The sequence below is a fragment of the Pelodiscus sinensis genome, chromosome 25, assembly GCF_049634645.1.
Source record: "Pelodiscus sinensis isolate JC-2024 chromosome 25, ASM4963464v1, whole genome shotgun sequence".
Lineage (NCBI taxonomy): Eukaryota > Metazoa > Chordata > Testudines > Trionychidae > Pelodiscus > Pelodiscus sinensis.
Window position 1 is genome coordinate 14,106,546 of NC_134735.1, and position 14,186 is coordinate 14,120,731.

Genomic DNA, 14,186 nt, shown 5'->3' on the forward strand with positions numbered 1-14,186 from the left:
CCGGGATTTAAATATCCCAGGCTTTATTTGCATGTTCCTGGGTGGGCACCATTTTTAAATGCCCCATAGTTTGAAGTACCTGCCCACGGCTACGCGCGGCACGGACTAGGTAGTATGAATTAAAGCTCCTAATTCGGACTACCGTTATTCCTCCTGCAAGGAATTCGAACTAGGGTGGCAGTGTAGACATACCCAGAGAGATTTAGTAATGCCAACCCAAAGCACTCAAAAAATCATGAGTCGGGCCCTAAAATTCATGTTCTTCATATGCCTTTTGCTGTTTGAATGGTTGTCCATGATTTTTTTTTTCAAACCTTCCCTTTCAAACTTGAGGGCTAGAAACTTTTATTTTTAAAAAGTAATAATGGAATCCCAGGAGCTGGAGCTTTAAAAGTAAACAACCCACCAACTGTTATGATTTGAAGTAGTAAGAGTTGATAACACTGCTTCTCTCCCTTTGTATTGCTGCATCTCTGGACCTGAAAGTGACCCACTTGCAAACAGTCCCTAGAATTCAATGCATGGAGTTGGCAAACTTTCAAGGGGTCTATCTAAAAATTTACTTCTTTCCATTGGTCAAGCCTTGAAAGTTTGCCAAAATAAGATCTGCTTGACCAATGGAAAGAAGTAAATTTTTAGATAGACCCTTTGAAAGTTTGCCAACTCCATGCATCCCTCCAGTAAAAAAAGCCAGAGTAAATATTACAAACGCAAAACATACTGTTTACATTGTTTAAATCTGTACATGCATCCAGACACCATTGTGGTGGGTGCATGTTAGTAAATTGGGAAGTACATAAAGTACGGTCAGATTAAGTCTGTTTTGAATCTCTACAGTACTGGACTGTTCACTTACAGCAGTTACTGTAAATGTAGCAAGCTCTGTCATTGTAGTGCTTAGTGAAGAGAAGCACTCTCATCAACATAGCACTCTCTACACTGGGAGATAGCTGTATGGACCTATAAGATGCATAGGGTGCGGATTTTCCACACTCCTGAGCAGTGGGTGTTCTTATAGGTGCAATGCTGAAATAAAGCCTTTCAATTTTTGGAAAACACTCCAATGTACAAATCGTGAGTTTCTGGGCCAAACTGCCATTCCAAAAAGGAACATGCTACAAAAATGCATTATCAGGCTTTGTTAAAATCTGATCATGCATAAATAGTTGAAATGATACACAGTGGTGGTGGAGTGGAGAGGGTCTTCTCCATGAAAATGTCCAGAAAAATGTTCTGGCTTTGGCAAAAGTTGATGCAGTGTGCCAAATTTGGGATTATAATGGTAATTTTATTTTTAGCATTAACTATAGGGTTGCAGTTGTGGCTCCATAATAATTCACTCAGGAGAGATTACGCTGTAGAGATGATTTATTGTAGAGACTAATAATGAGCTGAGGTAGATGATCTAATAAATCTCTTCCACCTCATTTCTTAGATCATAATATGACAGGCTTTTAAAAACCATCATCCCCAAAGGTTGCGCTTGTGTCACAACAAAGCAGTCTCTGCATAAGCTCTCAAAAGCTATGGAAATATTTTTCACATATTTGTAACTTTACCTCTATGGCAGACTTATTAAAGACTTTGTCAACAGTAATTTTCTCCCTCACAATGATTGTTAATTTGGATACTTCTAAATGGAAGGGAAAATTATACTAGAAACCTCAGAAGAGAGAGGTCAAGTACCCTGTTCACTGACCAGAAACTTATCAGAATTAAACCAAAGTGGATCTGTGCTATTGTGCAGTGCCAATGAGATTGAGATTTTTTTTTTTTTTAGACCTCTTCATAACTTTCTGATACCACTTGAATCAACATTTGTGACTATACCAATGAATGTGAAACGTAGCGCCAGGGCAGGAAAGCCAGTGGTTGACAAGACGAAACCACTTACTTCCCTCCCTCCCCCCACTCCGGTTATTTGCTTGCACTATTTAAAGTTGCTGCTGCCGTTAGACCTAATTTGTGCACTAGTGTAAAAAAGACAAGTTGACACTTCCAGTTACTTACAGCCAGTTCACATCCCACAATATGCCAACATTTTATGGCCCTTGAAGAAATCCACAGCAATTTCCACCCCACTATCAACCTCAGCTTGGGACAATCCACACAAGAGAGACACTTCCTGGACATGACAGTACAAATAAATGATAGTCACATGAACACCACCTTATACCAGAAACCTACGGACTGCTATTCTTACCTATATGCCTCTAGCTTCCATTCAGGGCACATCGGCGATCCATTGTCTACAGCCAAGTCCTAAGATACAATCATATTTGCTTCAATCACTCAGACAGAGACTAGCATCTACCAGATCTTTATCAAACATTCTTTAAACTTAAATACCCATCTGGGGAAGCAAGGAGACAGATTGACAGAGCGAGACAAATACCCAGAAGTCATCTGCTTCAGGATAGGCCCCAAAAGGTAAATAACTGAACTTATCATCACCTACAATTCCCAGCTTAAATCCCTTCAGTACATCATTGACAATCTTCAACCTATCCTGGAAATCGATCCCTCATTCTTGCAGTTCTTGGGAAACAGGCCAGTCCTTGCCTACAGACAGCCCCCCATCCTGAAACAAATACCAGCAGCACACAATGCCCCAAAACACTTACCCAGGAACTTATTCCTGCAACAAACCCCATTGCCAGCTCTGTCCACAAGCGACACAATCACAGGACCTAACCACATAAGCCACACTATCAGGGACTCCTCTACCTGCACAGCCATCAAGAACATATGGCCTTGCTCGAAGCACATGGCCATCTCCTGAACTGAGACCTTCAGTGTCAGCTCAGAGATTAGGGCAGTGGGGAGGAGATTCCGGAACCTTTCCTTAAGTGGCCAAACGCTCACTCCCCAGTCATGCAGCATTTGCTCAGCCTGGCGTTGAAGTTCTCCTTGGTGGGGACCAGGCTGCCTGTATAGGGGTTCATAGGCTGCAGTGCCCAGGATGCACATGGGCATGTCCACGTCCTCAACCCTGATGGTGCAGTCGGGGGAAAAAAGTACCAGCATGCATCTTTTGGAACTGGCATGAGTTCTGGACGATGCGGGTGTCGTGCGCTTTTCCTGACGAGCCAACACTGATAGCAGTGAAGCATCCCTTGTGGTCCATGAGGGCCTGTGGCATCATGGAGTCTCCATCTCTAGTGGTGTTTAAGTCTCGGCTGGACAAAGCCCTGGCCGAGTTGATTTAGTTGGGATTCCTAGAGCAGGGGGCTGGACTTGATGACCTTCTGAGGTCTCTTCCAGCTCTATGGTTCTTTGATTCTATGGAATAGTACCCCTTTCTGTTTATGTAGTCTGAAGCACTGTGGTCAGAGGCCAGAATGGGTATGTGAGTGCCCTCTACAGCTGCCCCTGCAGTTGGAGAAGCTCATGGTGGCAAGCTTGCCATGTTGGTGTCCACGTTGGCCAGAGTGACACCCCTCCTTAGTAGTACGTAGTTGGCTACTTGCAGGAGTATGGCCCTGACTGTGGATTTCCCCATGCCTAACTGGTTCTTGGAGTGGTAGCTGTCCAGCGTGGTGAGCTTCCACAGGGTGATGGCTACCCGTTTCTGCATGGGGATAAAAAATCGAAGTGGGTGATCCACTTGCAGAGCTCCAGGAATATGGCCTTCCACATACAGAAGCCACTCCGCTCCCAATGTGGTCCCACCAGTCCAAACAGGTCTCCCTCCACCAGAGATGATGTTCAGCGGTCTCCGGAGGATTCAGGGGCATTTGCAGTAGGGATATTAAGGACTAGTCGACAAGCAAATGCTTATTGGATACTCAGTTGACTAGTCAATTCCCCCCAACCGCCTTACTGCCTCTCAGATTGAGGCAGCAAAGGGAGAGAGGGAACAGGGGTATTTCAAAGTGGTGGTACCACACAGCTGAGCCTGGGATCAGGGAAATTATTTCCTAATGTAGACGTGCCCTTAGGTGCCACAGGACTCCTCGTTTTTTCAAATGAAGTTACCATTCAGCTTTAGATGACTGACTTTTGTTTTTTCCTGTAATGTCTGTCAGTTTTGATCTCCTCATCTACCCCAGATTCTCTTGTTTTTTACTCTAAAAAATCCCAAAATGTTGCACACTCATAAATGGTTCCATTTTAGATGGTTAGCTCCTTGTTTACATCAACTCTTCAGGGCAGGGTGAGTTTTCTTCAGAGCAGAGCACAGTGTAGATGTTTTGTTAGCCAGTCTCTAACTGCATGCTTGAATATGTTTAGGGTGATCAGACCTCCTGTTTTTCAAAGGGACAGTCCTGTATTTAGTCCTCCTGCAGGTGTCCTGACTTCTTCTTAAAAACAGGCAAATTGTCCCATATTTTGTCTGCCCTCCCCCGCCATCACTGGATCCCTGCCCGCCCTGGTTCTAGCCTACCCACCAGCAGTGAGTGAGGTGGGCCCAGAGGCTGATGATGGGAGTGTGTGTGCAAGCTGGTGGCAGGGTGAAGATGTAGTGTGTGGGGCTGGCTGCTTCCCCTGCTTGTCCGTCAGCCCAGTCCCCACTGTGTGCCTGCTGTCAGCCAGCAGGGCCCCACTCCCCTATCCCATTTCCACCCGGCACTGCTGTGTGCTGCAAGCTCCAGTGGCTGGTGAGCGCATGCAGATGCCAGATGTGGCTGGTTACATGTTGTTTCTGCTGCCCACCCATTGGTCATTTACGTGCTCCCCCTTTCATTGTCTTCTCCCTGCTTTGCCTCTTCACCTCCAGAGCTCTACTGCTCCTCTGTAATTCCCCCTCCCCTCCCCTCACTCCTCCGGGCACCTCCCACTCTCAGCACTCTGCGGAGAACCAGTCTGGCTGGCAAGCTCCTTCCTTCCCTCACTGCCTCTGGCCAGAGCAACTGTGGTGCAGGAAGAAGTGCCCCTAGCTTGGCCAGAACAGCCCCACCTGTGGCGGGCATGGCCACACTGCACCACGGGCCCCCATTGAAGTAGTTAACTAGTTAAATGTAATGTTTAACTGGTTAATTGATTTTACATCTCTATCCTCCAGTCCCAGCTTTCGGTAGTCATAACTTTAAAGCAAGGCCAGAGTTCGGTTGTGCCAGGATAATGGGATGTGCATGGAATGGACAGGGAGGAGTCTGACAGGAGGGAGTTATACGGTAGAATGGCAACAGGGGGCAGCAAGGTGCTAAAATGGGGACTGGATAGCTGTAACTCCACTGGCCTGGCAGGGGTGGAAAAGGGGACAGCTATCTACTACAGGCAGTCCCCGGGTTACGTACAAGATAGGGACTGTAGGTTTGTTCTTAAGTTGAATCTGTATGTAAGTCGGAACTGGCGTCCAGATTCAGCCGCTGCTGAAACTGATCAGTTTCAACAGCGGCTGAATCTGGATGCCAGTTCTGACTTACATAAAGATTCAACTTAAGAACCCCAGGCTCCGCGGCTTTGCTCTGGTTTGTTCCCCGTCCCCCTGGTCTGCAGACCAGGGGGACGGGGAGCAAAGCAGTGGAACACGTGGGCAGCGGAGAGCCCAGATGTGTCTGGGCTGTCAGCTGCCCGCGTGCTCCCCGGCTTTGCTCTGCTTTGCTCCCCGTCCCCCTGGTCTGCAGACCAGGGGGACGGGGAGCAAAGCGGCGGAACACGCGGGCAGCGTCTGGGCTGTCCGCTGTCCGCGGCTTTGCTCTGCTTTGCTCCCCGTCCCCCTGGTCTGCAGACCAGGGGGATGGGGAGCAAAGCAGAGCAAAGCCGCAAAGCCGCGGAGCATGCGGGCAGCGGACAGCCCAGACGCGTCTGGGCTGTCTGCTGCCCGCGTGTTCCGCCGCTTTGCTTCCTCTCCCTGGTCTGCTGGAGACCAGGGAGAGGGAGGGCCCCGTTCGTAACTGCGGATCCGACATAAGTCGGATCCGCGTAACTCGGGGACTGCCTGTATATATTTCAGAGGGTTTGTCTGTGGCTATGTCTATACAGCAGCGTTATTTTGGAATAACTGACATTATTCTGGAATAATTAGCGTGTCTATACTGCAAGCCATTATTTCAAAATAATGGCGCCTGGAGGATGACTTACTCCAACTTCTGTAACCTTCATTTTATGAGGAGTAACAGATGTCGAAGGAAGAGTATATTTCCTTCGACTTCCTGCTGTGTAGACGGTACCAAAAGCTGAATTAAGCTATTTTGACTTAAGCTACGCAATTCATGTAGCTCAAGTTGCATAGCTTAATTGGACTTTAGTATGTAGACAGGGGCAGATGACGATTTTGTGGGGCCCAGGGCAGCACAATTTTGCGGGGCTCCCCCTTTGACACAGCGTATGCGCGGTGGCTCCACAGCGCATGTGCGGGGCTTCTTGAAGTGCAGGGCCCGGGGCCGCCGCCCCGCTTGCCGTGCCCTATATCTGCCTCTGCATGTAGACATACCTTGTGTGTGTTTTCCTGCATGTCTGTCTGTCCCCTGGCTGTGGCTGCTGGAGCTGCAGCGGCCATGGACAGGCACTTTTCATTTGGCCCCAAACTGCTGTAATGAGAGAGGGCTGTGGTTGCCCTGTCCTCCCCAGAGCAGCCTGCATGCTGAACCCCTTTACCCCAGCCTCACTCCAGAACAATGATTTAAATGAAGAAAAAACTTATTTTAGTCGAGGATTTCTAGTACAACAGATAACACTATACCCTACTAATCTCTGGTAGACCATGGTATGGAAACCTTATCTATCCTAGTATAGAAATTATTTTCAAAAGCGACCAACTCAATTATCTTTTTGAGAACAAGAAGCCAAATGTACCTCAAAATTTTTGTGTCCATGTACACATGCACAGGTGTTTTAATTGTCACCTTTTAATATCAAGTTTGGATTAGGGATTCTGTTTTATTTCTTACTTAATGGCCTTTGTCTTCTATCTTTAAAAAAGTTTTGCTTTTGCAAATTGTTACAGCAGAATAAGTCCATGCTTCTCAACTACACTACATTTTTCTGTTTTTACAGAGAATGTTCAAGCTAAAATCTGGGATGCTGTAGAAAAAGTTTGTTCTGATGTAATGGTTTCTAAATTTGTGTATTTCTTTCCTGTATTGTTTCCAGTTTATTTATACAGTTCTACATTTGTTCTTTTTGCTTACTTCCCCCCCCCCCCCGCCTTATAAACACTTCCACTTCTCTATCCACTTAGGTGTAGCAGTGGGAGTAAGCATGTCATTTCAACTTCATCTTAAAGGACACTGTTTGTGTGTTTAGAACAGAGATTTAAAGAAACTGGGATTTGTTGATATATCTGGTGGAAGCACTCAAAAAGCATCCATTCCTATAGCACTATATCAGTGTTTCTTAAACTTTTTTGAGACCATGGAACACCAAACAATAATATATTTTTATGCGGAACACCTGTGAAAATGTTCTTCAAAAAAAATTGTTGTCAGACAAAAAAAACAAAAACAAAGAAGTAATAAAAAACTAAGAGGAGGTCGCGGCACACCTGCGAGTTGTTCACGGAACACCAGTGTTCCGCGGAACATAGTGTAAGAAACACTGGTCTATATAACATGGTCTAATAGCTCACTTCAGGAAGTTCTCTTTTTGTAACACCCAGCTATTAATAGGGATAGACAGCAGCACATTTTTCATAAAAGGCTTTACCCTGTGGGAACTTCATCTGTGACATGAAACAGTCTTTTATCAGTAACTTGCATGTCATGTAGTGCTATGCCACAGAGCCCAAAAGAGGAAGACTGTATCTTGCTATTCTTAAACATGGATTTGCATCCAGCTGGTTCTGTCACCTAAATAGAGGCTTGTCTACAAACAAGCTGAAATAAATAAATCAGTTGTAATTACCAACTTGTACTGAAATAACTACTGATATTATGTGTCCTATTTCATTTAAATGAAAGCCTGGTCTAAATATAAATGTTTTACTGGTTGGTTAAGATGTGATTCCCTCCCTCCCTCCGGCCTCTACTCCAGCTTTACATCATTTGTAGACGTCAATCTTTCAGTCGAACAGCATGGACATAGTTGGATGCTGTAGTGTAAGGGTTGTACCGTGCATCTATATACTAGTACAGTTAAAGAAGTTTTACTTGTATAACTGTCTTTGCGAAAGGCTTTTGTTAGCATAACTGAAGGTTGAGAAGAGGTGTGAATCCTTACTGACAATAGGGCCAGGTCTACACTACTCGAGAAAGTAAATCTAAGATAAGCAATTCCAGCTATGAGAATAACATAGCTGGAGTGGATATATCCTAAATTGAATTTTTGCAGTGTTCCTACTGTAGGAGGGGACTTTCCTTACTCGTAGGTGGAATTCTGCGGTTGATGGAGAGTGCCACTTGTGCTCCATTTAGCAGATCCTTACTAGACCCACGGAATCAAACCCCAGGATATTGATCTCTAGAGCACTGACCTTGGGATAAGTGAAGACAAGCTGTAGCTCTGCTGTCACTAAACTGCAATGTATGCAGCACCTAAGTGTTGTCAGTTCCAGTTGGCGTGGAAGAAAGTCAAAAGAATTCCTCCTTCTCTCCCAGTACTGTCCTTCATGGATTGCCTGGGTAGAGTACAAGGGTAATTGATTTTGTGGGGGGGGGGGGGGGGAGGTGTGTCTTTCCCCTATACCCTTCATGCTACAGAGTAAAGATTGATGTGAAGTCAGGATGTGATTAAACAGGTGCAGATGTAATGTTAGGGTGGCTCAGAAGCTAACATGGAGCCAACCCATGTTAAAGGCAATGACAGATCTCTGTTGCACAGGTGGGTGCTGAGCTGGCCCCATGGTACATCCATCTTTTGCTGTCCTTCCCCTTGATGCTTAGGGGTGCTGTCCAAGCTGTTTGACAGTTTCACCATGGTCCCACTGTTATGTGAGGGGCAGAGCAGGGGTGTAATAGAGGTGCTTTTGGGGGTCTCATCAGGTTGGGGCTGGCACCCAAGGGCCTGGACCAAGGCAGGAGCTGCCTGCCGGGGCAGGGGCGGCATGTCTTTCAGGACCTTTTCTCCACAGGCTTTAACTGGCCAGCAGCCTTCTTCCCCTCATTTTCTGTATGGGAAAGAGGCATCGCCCGTGTCAGGGAAGGAGGGTTCCAGCAGGCTCTTTCAGGCTCCGCCCAGCCCCCCCCCCCCGTTCGGAGCGCGCCACGGGAGGCTCTTCTCTCCCCCCCTCGCCCCCGTTCGGAGAGGACCACAGGAGGCTCTTCCCCCCACCCGTTCGGAGCGCGCCACGGGAGGCTCTTCCCCCCCCCTTTTTGGAACGCGCCACGGGAGGCTCCCCTCCCCCCCGTTGGGAGCGCGCCGCGGGAGGCTCCCCTCCCCCCCGTTCGGAGCGCGCCGCGGGAGGCTCCCCTCCCCCCCGTTCGGAGCGCGCCACGGGAGGCTTCCCCCCCCCGTTCGGAGCGCGCCACGGGAGGCTTCTCCCCCCCCCCTTCGGAGCGCGCCACGGGAAGCTTCTCCCCCCCCCCCCCCGTTCGGAGCGCGCCACGGGAGGCTTCTCCCGCCCCCCCCCCTTCGGAGCGCGCCACGGGAGGCTTCTCCCCCCCCCCCGTTCGGAGCGCGCCACGGGAGGCTTCCCCCCCCGTTCGGAGCGCGCCACGGGAGGCTTTCGTTCCCGCCTCTCCCTGCCTCGCGGTCTGACGGCGCGCTCCCGCGGCTCCCCTCAGCGCCCCGCTCTCCTCGCGTGCGCGGCGCGCTGCCGTCGCCCCTCCCCCTCCCTTGGGAGCCGCGGGTTCCCAGCCGCCAATGGCGGAGGCGGCGGCGGCCCCGCCCTCGCTGCCCGGCCAATGGAAACTTACTACTATGTTATGGGGGGGGGCCTGGGGCCGCTGAGTGAGCGACGAGAGACCGCGGCAGGCTGGGAGGCGGCGAGATCCCTGTGCCCGCTGTGTCAGGCGAGAGCGCCCGGCCGGGTACGGTGCGCGGGGGGCAGAGGGAAAGGGGCGAGCGGGGGCTGTGGTGGGGCTGACAGGCCGGGTGCCTGGGAGCGCCTCGCCGGGCTCCTCGGGTAGCAGGAAGGTGCGTGGCAGGGAGCATTGTGGGATGGATGATGTGCGGCTCCGTAGGGGACCGGAATGATCTGGGCGCTGAAATGGTGGGAGGCGAGATTTTCAGGGGGGGGGGGGGGGGGATGATGGTCAAGACCCCGTCCTGTGTGGCCATTTACTGTCAGCCCGCTCCTCTGTGCTCCTCTGTGCGCAGAGGGAGGGATGCGCGGAGTCAGTAGGTGTTTCCTATTTCCAACCTCGGCGAGTCTATTGTGTGGGAGGAAGGTGGGTTGGGAAATTCAGGAGGAGGATGGTGGGAATGAAGCTATGGCGGTGAGCGGCTTGAAAAAATCTCCAAATACAACCCATCCGTTGGTTGAGCTCTCCGAAGAAGAGATTTCAGGCACGGTAGATGAACGGAATTGAACGTTGTGATGGTGGAGCAGGTACTATTGTTAATGGAGCTGCTTTGCATGAACCTGGGCTAGAGAGAAAATTACCTGGGTGTAAAAAAAACCCCACGGGATTATTTTTTGAATATTGTAGTGATCAAAAGGTTAAATCAAGCTTCTTGTGTTGCATCCTGCATTTAGTCATGGATGTGATTGGTCTAAAATGTGTCTTGATTTGCTTCTGAAAACAACCAGTAGTCATGTTAAAGAGACATTGCAATGAAGAGGGTTTTTTTAAAAGGAGAATTATAACATTTAAAACTAAAACAATTTCTAAGGGACAACATCAATTTAAAAATTAAACATTTGTCTGAAAATTATCTTTCTACTATTTCAAGCAGCATTAGAAGAAAAGAAAAACTCTTCTGGGTTTTCGTTTTCCCTTCAGTTTGATAGAGCTACATGTTTACTCAATTTCACTTGTGTGATCACTTTCTTTCCTTACAGATTGGGTAAAGCAACAGGTGAGAGTATATTTTTAAAAATGAGAAAAATGTCTCATTGTACAATTAGAGAAATTCCCAGAAGTATTCAGGACTATGGATAGTGTCACACATTATTTTTAACTTTTTAATTGTAAATAGATTTCAGGTAAATAGTGTTCCTTTTAAATCTTTGCACTAGTGTGCCAATATTATGACAGTTGAAGAAAACTGAAATAAAACTCTCATTTTTAAACATTGGTACAGAAGGAAACAAATTAATTTTTGTAACGTTTCATACTTCCACTTATTATTATAGTAATATATTATTAAAATAATGTCCCCGTTCATATAATATTCAGCTAAGTGTATTTAGGTTTATACATTTGAAACATTTATCTTCACAGATTTGTGGAAAGCCCTAGGGGGCAGGAACTACTACTGTGTTTGCACAGTGCACTGTAGTGTTCTGACCTGGTTATAACCTTTTAGATGCTTCTGTGATAAAAAGATAATATGCATATCTTGTAAACAATTATTGCACTTCTAGCTTGATGAATATTCAAATCCTTATTTTGGAAATGCCCCCAAAATTGGATGTCTTGTGAATTTAGCAAAGTGTACAGATGGCTTATTTTGGGGAGAGCATGCTTTTTATGGAAATAAGGGCTTTTTAGAAATCTAATTTTACAGAGGTTCAGTGATGTGCACTTTATCTTTACTTCACTAGAAGCTGTGTTAATTGTGCCAGCATTCTGAGTTTTTTAAAATCTTATTAGTATAGAAGAATATAATTAAAGAAAACTCCATCTGTGTGTTGAACTTGGGTGCTGCCTCTGAATTAGGGAAAACCATCGGACTGTAGGAGTGCATGGATCCCTGAATCCATTATTTTATTTCATATGGACTGTGCCAGTCTATAATTTCTCTGATTGGGAAATTTAAGCTGTAACAGATGCTCAAAAAGCACTGAATTCTTTTTGCAGATTTCTACTGTTTTGGTATGCTTTCAGGCTTGGGACTACATATCTGTCAAGACATATTTTACAATTTTCAGAAGAAAACTCTCGTTAGATGTGAATAAATCACTTTGTGTTCTCTCTGCTCTCTTCTGAAAACAAAAGGTTCAAGAAGTTAACAAATATAACAACGTAAGGGTGGATAAAAATAGCTGATTTTTAATTTAAAAAAATCAATAAAATATTAAATTTATCATTAAAAAGTAAGTTACAATTACATCTCATCACAAACATGCTACATATACAGTCTTACAAAAATGTACTAATGGTTCTAGTCTGTTCAGCCTAACTATGAGCTGTTGCTTCTTGAAAGCTTTGAGCTTTCAATTTCTGTTTCTCTGCAGACTAAATTCCCATGTGCAAAGAGATGCAGACAGTATAGGATTGTTTTTGTTCTGTGATTATGTGGTGGTGTACCTCTGCCAAGCATGGCAGAGTTAGTTAATACATTCTTAAAGACTGAGAGACATATAGGAAAGGATGGAGGCAGTATAGAAAGGAACAGTGGAGTGGGCTGGAAAGAAAAAGAGAAGACATTATTCAGCACACAGCTTCCTATATTCCCCTATGCTTTTGCTACAGAAAAACTGTCATGGCTTCTGGGCATAAGAGAGACCCTGTTTGGGAATATTTTGAAGAAATTTGTTCCCTGGATAAAAAAGAATGAATCAAGTATAAGCAGTGCAAGAAGATGATGCAGAGCCTAGTTGCAAGAATGAAACAGCATAAGGAAACTGCTTATTGGGAGAAAATAATATGAAGCTGTGTCTATAGCTGAGTTGATCAGCTGGTTAGTAACTTAAATAATTCACTTTGCAGTGCATCATTCCTCAAGATGCTCTCTATGCCTTTTAGTATAAGTGTGATTTTAACAAGTGAATTCCCAAGCTTTTTGCTGTGTTGGACGTTGCTAGAAAAAATGGTTTATCTTTATGGCTTGTATAATTAGTTAGATTCTAAACCTAGCTATTGCCCAAATATACAGTTGCCACACTAGGAGATAGGTTTATCACATAGAGCTGGAAGGGACCTTGGGAGTTCATCAAGCCCAGTCCCCTGCCCTCATGGCAGGACTAAGTACCATCCCTGAGCAATTTTCCCCAGATCCCTAAATGGCCCCCTCAAGGATTGAACTCACAACCCTGCGTTTAGTAGGTCAGTGCTCAAACCACTGAGCTTTCCCTCCTGTCTGAGTGTCAGTTCCTTATTTTATATTATATAATATGTGTCCCTTATTTTGGAACATCTTGACCACAGACCACAATCCCAATGCTGTAAGTCTATTCCCTATTTTACTTCAACATAACTCAGCTTTTCCAAGGGAACCCTATTCTATATTTGTTTTCTCAAAAAACAGAAGTGCCAATGTGTTCAGTGGGACTTACTCCAAAATTACATGCTATCTAAGCACAGCCAGTCTTAGCTTTTTTGGTAACTTGATTTAAATCACTGTTTGGTTTTTTTGGTGACTTAAATCACCTGGATTTAAATCACTCTGCCCTGCTAAAGGTATTTGTTTTATTAACAAATCAAATTTAAAAAACGGCAAATCCTTCTATTTTTGATTGGTTATTGCATTTATCAATCCAAATAGGAAAAACAGGAATTACTTGCTTTGCTTTTAAATTGCAATTATGAAGATTAGATAAATGCATATCAGAAACAAGCCATTTAATTGTTAATTTTTCAAAAGTGCCTGCAACTTATAAACTCCTAAGACACTTAAGTACTTTTGAAAATGTTACCGCAGTCTGCAGCTCATATATAGAAATTACTCCAGCTGTTATGCATTAAGGTGGCATTTGTATGAGTTACTGTGATATTTTCAGTTGACTTTATTTGAATTTGCAAGTCTGAAGGACTCATCGGTTACATCAAACCTCATTCTTTTAGTTAGGACCCTCTTGAGAAAATTCAGAGTTGTAGTAGATGTGTACCTGAGATGGTATGCCAATTCCCTGGCGGGCAGACATTCTTAATAATACATTCATTAGTGATCAGAAAAATCACTGTACATTAAAAGCATTCGAACGGGGCTTTTCTCGGGTCTCCCTGGTCTGCTGGGGGGGGGTGGAGGGAGCGCAGCTAGTGCGCCCCTCCCCCCCAGCAGACCAGGCTTTTATTGCGGAACGCCTCGGGTAGAGCAGGTGGGGTGCTGCCAGGTTGGTCCTATGGGAACCTACCGGGCAGCACCCCAGCTGTTCTGTCCCAGGCTCCAGATTCAGCCGCTGTTGAAACTGATCAGGCTGATTCCAGGAAGCTGGGGGCAGAGCAACTCTGCCTCCGGCTTCCTGTAGTCAGCCCCTGGTCAGTTTCAGTGGCAGCAGCTGAATCTGGAGCCAGTTCCGACTTACATACAAATTCAAC

The 14,186-nt window shown here is 46.0% G+C and overlaps 1 protein-coding gene across 4 annotated transcripts in view; it reads left to right on the forward strand.

The window, feature by feature from the left end:
- EPB41 (erythrocyte membrane protein band 4.1) overlaps positions 1-14,186 on the forward strand; it is a 168,922-nt gene that overhangs the window by 11,957 nt on the left and 142,779 nt on the right. The window contains exon 1 of one of the 4 annotated variants that reach the window (XM_075909089.1): positions 9,691-9,851. The exons of 2 other annotated variants lie outside the window; for them this stretch is intronic. The gene's annotated coding sequence lies outside the window, so the exon portion shown is untranslated. Of the gene's footprint in view, positions 1-9,690; positions 9,852-10,114; positions 10,373-14,186 lie in introns of those variants that run through there. One more of the 4 variants, XM_006111989.4, reaches the window with a different exon arrangement.